This window comes from Chamaea fasciata, unplaced genomic scaffold (assembly GCF_029207755.1).
Source record: "Chamaea fasciata isolate MVZ Bird 193981 ecotype frontalis unplaced genomic scaffold, bChaFas1.0.hap1 SCAF_29, whole genome shotgun sequence".
Classification (NCBI taxonomy): domain Eukaryota; kingdom Metazoa; phylum Chordata; class Aves; order Passeriformes; family Sylviidae; genus Chamaea; species Chamaea fasciata.
Genome location: NW_027094114.1, coordinates 2,344,730 through 2,354,709, shown reverse-complemented (window position 1 = coordinate 2,354,709; position 9,980 = coordinate 2,344,730). Strand labels below are relative to the sequence as shown.

Here is a 9,980-nt window from a genome sequence, read left to right as displayed (position 1 = left end):
TTCTTCATTTTGTGCATCGTGGGCTGTTGAAAGAACATTGACCAGTTGGGACAGATTTCCTTGAGTCAATCCTATGCTGATTTATTAGGAATCCGTTTAAAACTATTTCTGTTGTTTTGGAGGAAATTCAGTAATTTTTTGAGTTGATCTTTGTGCTTCTGAGTTACTGCCTCATTTTCAGCATCACTCTTAACCTGAACCCTGGGGAGCCCAGAGGGAAAAGAGAGCTCCCTGTGCCCTAGTGCAGTCAGACCTGCTGGTCCCCACACAGGTGCCCTTTGTTCATTTCACCTCCCTCTCTTTCAGGATGGACACACTTAAAACACGCTCGGAAAACAAAGTGGACTTTTTGAAGACTTCCGTTTCAAAATTAATTTCTCTAAACTCTTCTCTCTTTCCATGTGCAGCTAGACAGGGACAGATTCCAAGGGCTGGTCTCTCTCTGCTGCATGGAGTTGTGCCTACTGGGAGCTGTTTCTCTGTATCCAAGACTTGTCCCTGTCAGTGCTCCCAGAGCCCAGCCCAGCCCTGGGGGCTGAGCTCTGCCCTGCACACCACTCCCAGCCCAGGCCACTGCCCAGGGGCATCTCCCTGGCAGCAGGGCCTTAAGGGCAGCTCAGACCAACAGAGATGCTGCAAGCCAAGGTGCTGCTGCTGCTGTCTGTAGGTAGAGGAGGGTGAGGAGGCACTTTCTGAGGGAGATCTGAGACAGATCTGCTGATGCCCAGGGTGACAGTGCAGGAGTCTCAGTGACGCAGACAACCCTGACAGCCCCTTTCCCTTTCCTTTATGTGAAAACTGAGAGCAGTCCTGGCCATGCAGCACCATCTCCACAGCAGGAGGAATCTGCCCTGATGGAGTCGCTCCTTCCACCTCCAGCTTCTCCCCACAGTCCATGGGAGCTCCCAGGCAGGCTGAGAGCTGCCCTTGGCAGGTGACAGATCCCCCAGCCTGGCCAAGAGCCCTCAGGGCTGCAGCACCTGCTCTGCACGACAGCCCTGGGCACCCTGGCTGCAGCCCCAGCTTCAGCCCCTGCAGCCGTCCCTGGCAGCAGGAGCCATCCTGCCCTGTCCCTCTGACGGTGCCCAGGGCAGCCCCGCTCTGGAGCACATCCTCCCCCAAAGCAGAAAGGGCAGCAGAGCCATCCTTACAGTGCTGTCAGTCCTGTCCTGGGTCAGCTTTAGGAGATTCCTGCAGCCAGAGACTTACTGCATCCAAAGTGGTGAAGATTTCTCCATGAAGAAGCTCAGAATTTTCAAGAGTCATGAAGATTTGTCCATGAGTAATCTCAGAATTGTCCTTCGAGTTTCTTTAGGTGTCTGTCTGCTTCACAGCTCTCAGGTACCTGCTGGCAGTGCCCTCAGCCCTGCTGGGCTAGGAGAGGAGCTGCTCCTGAGGAGAAATGTCTTTTTGAAGGTCTCCTTGATTGCTAAGAGTTGCCTCTGTGCCGGCAGCCCAGCCCAGCTCAGCAGCACAGACACAGTAGAAGGACTTTAATGAGCCTCTTGGGAATTTGATGTTGTTTACATCAGACTCAGTTCCTCAGAGAGTGGTTAAAAAACATTTCAAGAACTCAAAATAAGACTAAAAACTCCAAACTTTTTTGAAGTTTAATAAGTCCCACTGAGAAAGTGCTATCAGTTAGATCAGGAAACTAGAGGCAGTGATGACAGGTGGGGACAAACAAGGCAAAGGTGTCTCTGATGTTGAGCAAACCTGCATGTGTTTCAAAATTGCAAAGGGCCAAGGCCTGAGCCCCAGCCCCTGCCAAGGCACATCCTGTCCCTCCCTCAGTGCTCAGGGCTCTTCCCGGCCCACTGGGATGTGGGGATGTGCAATGCCAAGGGCAGCACCATGGGGCGGCCCCTGCCAGGCTGCTGAGCAGGGACAAGGAGGCAATGAGGCCCCAGGCCTGCAAGGGTCACTTGTCTCCTCCTCATGGCTCAGGCCCAGGCCCAGCAGCCATGGCCAAAGTGCTGCAGGAGTTGGCTCTGTCAGGGCCTTGCAGCTGCTGCCCATCCCTGTGCCCTGTGCAGCCCAGGCTGTCCCACGGTGTCCGTGCCCTGCGCCTGTGTCCCTGCAGGCTGTCGTCATCCCCCGGCTGCCCCACCTGGCTGGGCCCTTCCTTTGCTGACAGCTCTGTGTCCTGCCTGCCTCTGCCTGGCCACACAGAACCTTGGGCTTGAATCCAGGAGGCTTAATTCAACTTTTCCTGTGCCTGTGAGGTTTTAGCACAGGAACAAGGAATGCAGGGCCTGCTCTCCCTGCCAGGACAGTTGTAAAACAAGTAGAAGACATCTGGCTCAAGAGTGCAGGGATAGAAGAAACAAGGAGTAAATCTGGGAACTTGGGGTGGGTTTTATGATAATGGGTAAATTGTAATTCACATGTAGCAACTGTATATAAGAAACACTTTTAGAATCTCATGTCCATGTAAGATTATGAGTTACCCCACTTTAGACCTCGAGGCTGCATAAGTGATGCCCTCTTAATTGCAAATTAGTGTTAAGGAGTTTTATTCTGATATTTATGTAAATTGGGTTACAGAGGGGCCTCACAGAACCAAGGACTCTACTGTGACACCTTGGAACCTCATGGAACCAAAATCCTTTTTGACACAGCTGAGCCACATGGAACCAATGGCCCATTGGGATATTGCAGATCCAAGGAGACCATGGTCACACTCTGCAACCTCATGGAATCAAAAGTACATTGGTACAGAGAAAGGCTTCATGGAACCAAGAGTCCATTGTGACACAGCAGGGCCTTGTTGGAACAATGGAACAATTGCTGATAGTGCGGAAACTCATAGAACTAAGGGGCCACTGTGTCATTGTGCAGCTCCATGGAACCAAGGAAACCATTTGGGCACTGCAAGGCCTCATGGAAGCAAGGGACCATTGTGACACTATGGGGCCCCACAGAAACCAGAGGGCAATGGGACACAGCGGGGCCTGATGGAACCAAGGATCCAATATGACACCACCATTGCTACACTGTGAGGCCCCATGGATCCAAGGCAACAGGGAACAGGTCTCGTTGACTTGGCCTGACTAAATTGACCTTGGCATGTTGGGGGTCCCTTCTCATGTGCCCATGAAACACTGAGGCTCTGTGCTTTCCTTCCTGTGGGAATGTACTGCCCTTCTCATGCAGGTGCTTATGGCTGAAATAAGGATTCTGCCCCTAAAATTCCATATATCCAAGGTACAGAATCCAAGATATTTATTCCATTGTTCCCAGATGAAAGCTGCCAGGACAGAGAGACCTGGCTGGCCATGGCCTCTGGTGGCTGCCGTTCATCAGCCCCTGAAGCACTGGGGCTCTGTGCTTTCCTTCCAGTGGAGACTATGGTGACACTCCAGGGCCTCATGGATCACAGGGACCATTGTTACACTGAGAGAAATCATGGGACCAAGGGGATCATTGTGGCACTGCTGGGCTCCATGGGATCAAGGGGCCACTGTGCAGCAGCAGGGCTTTGTGGAACCAAGAGGCCGTTGTTGCATTACAGGGCCTGGTGGAACCAAAGGTGAACCATTGTGATCCTGCAGGGCACTGTGGATCCATGGAGACCATTGTGACATTGCAAGGCCACATGGAATCATGGAGACCATGGTGACACTGCAGGGCCCCACAGAACCGACTGTGACCCTGCTGGGCCTCATGGCAGCAAGGGGCCAATGTGACACCTCAGAAGCAAGAAGAACATTGTGACACTACAGGGCCTCATGGAACCAAGGGAACATGGAACAGATCTGGCTGGTTTGGCCTCCCAAGGGCCACCTGACAGGTCCAGCTGATTTTGTAATGCTGAGGGCTGCCTCTCATCAGTGCCTCTGGAGTATAGTGCCTCAGTGCTTTTCATCCTATGGAAAAGAACCATCTGTCTATCGAGGTGGCCAGAGGCAAAATTGATACTCCCCCTGAAAAATGCCCTATATGCAAGGGTTGTTCGAGAAAAAAGCTGCCAGGACAGAGAGCCCTGGCTGGCCTTGGCCTCTGGTGGTCACCTCTCATCTCAAGGAGGTTCTGAGGAAAGTATTTGAACAGGTTGGACTACTGGAGCATCACTGAGTCTCTCATCCTCCAGCACTAGGGCTGATCTGGAGCCTGATCTCCCTCTCCACCCCTCAGCAGCTGCTGAGCCTTTCAAGGGGGTCAGGGCTGTGGGGTGAGTGCACCCAATGCTGGAGCAGCCCAAAGCAGGCACTGCCATGCGGTTTACCCAGATTTGGCTGGGCTGGGTTGAGGGCAGGGGAGGTGGGCAGAGCTGGGCAGAAGCTGGGCTGAACTGGGAAGTGTCCAGGAGATAAAATCCACCCATGTCAGCTGAGCTGAGTGACTCTGCAGGGCCAGGACTCACGTTCCAGCAGGTGTGTGGTGCTGTGCCAGTCCCCTGGCAAGGATCCCACACTGACAGGTGCAGCACTGAGGAGGTTGGTCTGTGGCCTTGGTGGCATGGCCAGTGTGAGAAGGTGCCCCAGGGCTTTGACCATCCCTCCAGCCTCTTCCATCAGCCACTGACACACCTGGGCACTCACCCCAGTTTATTGGTCTATTTGTTCTGTGGTGATCTCCTTCTTCTTGCTGATTTCAGCACTGGTGTAGGGGCAGCATCAGCCCTGCCAAGGCTCCCTCCTCACCCCGCACTTGGCAGTCTTCAGGGCAGGGCTCTCTGTGAACCCTGGCATGGGATGTGGGTGTTGGAACTGGACACTGAGGTCTGCTGTGGACACTCTGGTGGCGAACATTTGCCCACCCAAAACACACCCTGTGCTGTGCTGTGCCGTGTCTGCTGAGGGGGATGTGGGACCTGTGCTGGGCAGGGGAGCTGTGCTGCCTCAGGGACAAATGACAGGGATGAGCCACAATACAACAACCAGGAGGTGGAAGTGAGGACAAGCTATGGCGGAGGAATTCAAAGATCTGACCTGAGCATGTGTTCATGTGTTTAGGAAAGCCAAAGCTCAGCTGGAGCTGATGGAGGCTGCAGGCAACATCCAGAGCAAGGTTAATTCTGCTGCTGTATTTGCAGGAAATGGCTGCAAAAGGAACATGTCAACCTGCTGCTAAATGAGAGCAGGAGGGGCAAATCTAGGGACACCTTCCACTGGACCAGATTGCTCCATGCAACCTGGCCTTGAACACGGCCAGAGGTGGGGAGTCTGCAGCCTCTCTGGGTAACCTGTGCCAGGGCCTCACCACCCTCACTGGGAAGAATTTCTTCCCGGTATCCTATCCTAACCTGCCCTCCTTCCCCTCATGGCCATTCCCTGTTGTCCTGTCACTCTGAAGGCCATTCCCTCTTTTCCTGTCACTTTGTTCAAAGTCCCTCTCCAGCTCTCTCAAAGCCCCTTTAGGTGCTGGAATGGACTCCAATGTCTCCCTGGAGCCTTCTCACACCCAGGCTGAACAGCTCCAGCTCTCTCAGCCTGGCTCCAGAGCAGTTCCAGCCTTGCAAATGTCCATTGTGACACTGCAGGGCTTCCTGTAACCAAGGGTGCATTGTCACACTGTGGAACCAAGGAGACCCTTATGACACTGGGGTCCCCACGGAAACAAGGGGCCACTGTGACACTTTGGGGCCTCAAGGAACCATAAGTGTCCTTTGCGATACTGCGGAACCAAGGGGCCATTGTGACACTCTGGGGCCCCATCGAAGCAATGGGACATTGTGACACTTCAGGCCCTCATGGAACCAAGGAGAGCAGTGTGGCACTACAAGGGCTCATGGAATAAAGGAACCCTTGTGACACAGGGGAGGCCAAGGAGACCAAGTGGTCCATTGTGACATTGAGGGGCCTCCGAGAACCAAGGGGCCATTATGACACTTTTGGGTGTTATGAAAGCAAAGGGGATCCTTGTGGCACTGTGGGGTCTTGTGTAACCAAGGGTCTGTGTGGCACAGCAGGGCCTCATGGAACCAAGGCCATTTCAAAACTGCTGAGCCAAGTAGACCATTGGGACACTGTGGGGCCTGATTGAACTGATGAGAATATGGTGACACAGTGAGACTTTATGGCAACAAGGATCCATTGTGACACTTTGGGGTCTCCTTTAACCAGGAGTCCAATTGTGACACTGCAGAGCCAAGGAGATCATTGTGATCCTACAAGGTCTCATGGAACCAAGTGGCCATTGTGTCACTTTGGGGCCCCATTGGACCAAGGCCACCATTGTGACACTGTAGGGCATCATGGAACCAAAGGGCCCTTGTGACACTGCAGAGCCCCATGTGTAAGAGACAGTCCAAAGATCCCTCATCTGCCTCACGACCATCGTCAAGGACAGAGACTGAAACCCCTAAAAGCGACTTTAAAATCTCAGCACAGGAGTTCTGGCTTGGCTGAGGTGGGATGTTGACCAAGTGCTGCCTGCCAGTGTGTTTGATGGAAAAAAACCCAGCACGCATTTCTATCGGAACATCAGAACCTGAGCAGAAACAATGGGCAAGTCACGGTGAAGTGACTGCGCCTGCTGGCTTGTACTGGTTGACACTGTACCTGCTGACGGCTGACTTGTTCTGAGTTCTCAAAACGAACACACTGTAATGATTTCCCCCACCTGTTTGGCACACTGCCTGTGGCTTCGGAGAGGACTATAAGGACCCCTGAGTTAACCACAGACTTTGAGATCTCCCCACAGAAGAAGACGGATCTATTGGCCAGACCACGAGGATTTCGTCTCTCCGTTGGTAGCTATAACTCACCCCCTCTTTCTCTTTTCTCGCTATCCTTTATTTCCCTTCAAATCTCCACTATTGCATTTGTTGGCACTAAATAAAGGTGCATTTTTGATTGAGTAAACTGAGTTGTCCCCTGCTGTGTCTTTTGCGCCTTGAGATCCTTAAAACAAACCCTCAGGTTCCCTGCATATATTTGCGGACCCTGGCATTAAATTGGCGTCACGAACAGGACCTTGATGGACAGAGGGGTTGCGGGTTTTATATAGTTTCTAACGGGAAGGACCCTCGTCTCAGCCGCACCTAGCACACCAATTCGGTGAGCGCTGTTAGAAAGCAAGGGGGGCGAGGGAAAATTCCCACAAACTCTATATGCCCAGGCAAATAGCACTCCCTGTCATCAGGATTTCACAAAAAGATCTCATTGTGCAAAAGATGGGACTGTAGTTAGGTTTTTTTGTGTGTTTTGGGCTGCTTGGTGTAGTTGAGGAGACAAGTATTTGTAACTAAGGTGAACCTCCCAGGCAGTTTTGGTCTCCTCTCCCATTCCAGGGAAGTGAAGGGAAACACAGTTGTAGCTGCGCTTTTGGTGTAACTTTAAGAATACCTCCCTGAGAGTGGTTTTGGTCCCTTCACAAAATGACTGAAAAAGATAAGAATGCATTTTATGCTTTGTTAGCGAAACATGGCGCTAGACCTTCTCCAGATGGAGAAAGGTGGGCACAGAATAATTGGTTTAACTTTGAAAACATAGTAAATAGAATATATTCTTTACAACATGATGCTAGATATAAACTGGGCAGAAATAAAACCATTCTTTGCTCAGTTTTGGGGGCCTGTCTCTCGGCAGCCATAGAAACCCATTTTAAACGGGTAAGTGAAGAAAAAGCAGTGATAGAATCCCTGCAAAATTTGGTAGAAGCTTTGCAAACACAATTAGAACAGGAAAGAAAGAATTATTTGCTGCAGACTTCCCTTGCAGAAGGGCGAAGTAAAAACTTAAAATCTGCAGATTCACCCACAGAAATAGAAAGAAAGGAGACATGCAACATTAAACAAATCTACCCTCAGAAAGAATTAGAACACATGCAAAATTGTGGGGAACACTGTTGCTCCAACTTGAGACCTCTCATCAAAACAGAATATAATTCTATAAATGAAGAGGATCATGATCCCCACATACCCACCAAAGAAATACCATACACGGCCACTGAATTAGCTAAATTAAAGAAAGAATACTCCCGCCTCCCAAGTGAATCAGAGACGGAGTATGTTTTTAGAGTCTCACTCACTGGGGGTGACCAAATTCAATTAAGTGAACAAGAAGCAAGTGACTATTGGGGACATGGAGTTTTCTTAACAACAGGTAATACACGTGCTCCATGGTCCCTGACACAGCGTGCAGCTTACTGGGCAGGGGGGTTAAATCCCCTAGAGAGGGGTGACCCTCTGGCAATAGTCGGCACTCCAGACCAACTCCTAGAAAACATACACAAAGCTGCATGCTTGCAAATGATACATGAAAGGAAATTAATCTCTGGCTATGAGTCACCAATGCAACAGCCTGTCAAACCTGAGATCATGACCCCCCTAATTCGAGGTTTGCCAGAGTCTCTTAAACCAACAGCAATTCTTCTTCAATAAACAAGAGCATCTATCTCTCTGGCAGATAGACTTGAAAGATTTCTTGGCCATACAAGAGATCAAACTAGTTCCACTGACTCCACTGACTCCTCACCTTTTACAACTCCTAGCACACAATATAACAGCAGTCATAAACTTTGGACATGGAGTGAGGTAGCAGAGGAGTTAATAAGTCACAGTAGAAAATATGGACCAGTGAAGTACTCAGAGGACAAACAAGAAAAACCCAGAGGAGTCAGACACAGTGCCTCTCCTAATGAAAAATCAGAAAAGGGAAAACAAATTTCCAACTGGCAGCAACGGTGGTGGCTAGGACTGAAAAGGGGAGTGCCACGAGAAGTAATGGATAAATTGCCATATGATAAATTGGCTAAAATAATTTCGAATTGGCTCTGTCCCAAACATATTGTATTGGAACCATCAAACCGACAACCCAGCGCACCTCCTCTCCGCAAAGACGACAGCCCATCCTCCACTAACTTGGAAATCCAAGCAACTTTTGGACAAAGATCTGCAGAACTAAGGTCTTCTGCTGGATTTGGAGAACCAGCGTCCCAAGAACAGTAGCAGGAGCCAGTGAAGAGAACATCGCTCAGTGTCACTCCAGGCACGGCTGATGCCGGGCACAGCTCAGCCTGTGGGGAGCTCCCATAGCTCCTGCCTTCTCCCTCCCTGCTGACAGCTCCCTCCCTCCAGCCCTCAGACCCTGCCCATCCCCCCTTATTCCCTCCCAGCTCATCCCTTTGCTTCGCCTTCCATTAATAAACACTTTGGCTTCTTCACTTTACCTGCGTCTCTGTGGAGCTGAAGTGGCGTAAAAACCTGAGCCCTGGCACACACAGGCCCCTGCTGCCGTCCTCTTCCGCGCCGTGTTTTGTGCAGAGACACAGAGGAGCGAGGCCGTGTCAGGCTGGAAAGGTGCCTGTGCTGAAGGTCCAGTTCCACAACACTGTGGAGTTTAAGGTCCTACTGAGCAGCCTGAAGCTCCTGGATTTTGGAAGAGCCAACCTGAGTATGCTCTGAACCCAGCTGTGAGGGATTCCATGGCAAGCATCTACAGGAGGCAAAGAAGCTTGGAATGCTGGAAGCTTTCAAGAATAGCTTCCTAAAAGCACAGAAGTGCTCCATCCCTGCACAGGGTCAGGGAGAGGGCAGAAGCAGAGACCATCAGGCCTTAACAGGGAGATTTGGGTGTGCCTAAGGGCAAGTGAAGCAGCAGCAGCACGGTGGCCGAGACTCGGACGCGTGACCGAGCCAATGACCCGAGCGCTGTCAGGCAGTGCCGGGATCCCGGCTGCGGTTCTGGTCCCTAGAGCTGAGGAATCGCAGCCCCTGCCTCAGAGCCTGTCAGAAAGCCAAGCAAGTGAGAGCAGAGGGAGGGCAGCCTTCCAGTCTCTCCTGGGCATGGCCACAAAGCAGCCCCTGCTTCTCCTTCCTCCGCCTGTGTTTGGGGTGTGCTGATGGCAGTGCCAGCCAGGTTGTGCTCTGTGTTCCAAAGGCTGTGGAGAGCGGGCATGAAAAGTGCTGGGTGCACAGTGGAGAGTCCTGGAAGGTGCTGGCAAGAGCGTCCTGCGGGAACAGGGCTCTGGTCTCTGGCCGGGAAGAGCCTGGTTTTGCTGCTGTGAGCGCAGGCAGGCGTTGAGGCAGGTGA

The 9,980-nt window shown here is 51.6% G+C and overlaps 1 pseudogene; it reads left to right on the top strand.

Moving 5' to 3' along the window:
• Positions 1 to 7,324: 7,324 nt before the first annotated feature.
• LOC136302452 (uncharacterized) lies at positions 7,325 to 8,896 on the top strand (annotated as a pseudogene).
• Positions 8,897 to 9,980: the final 1,084 nt, after the last annotated feature.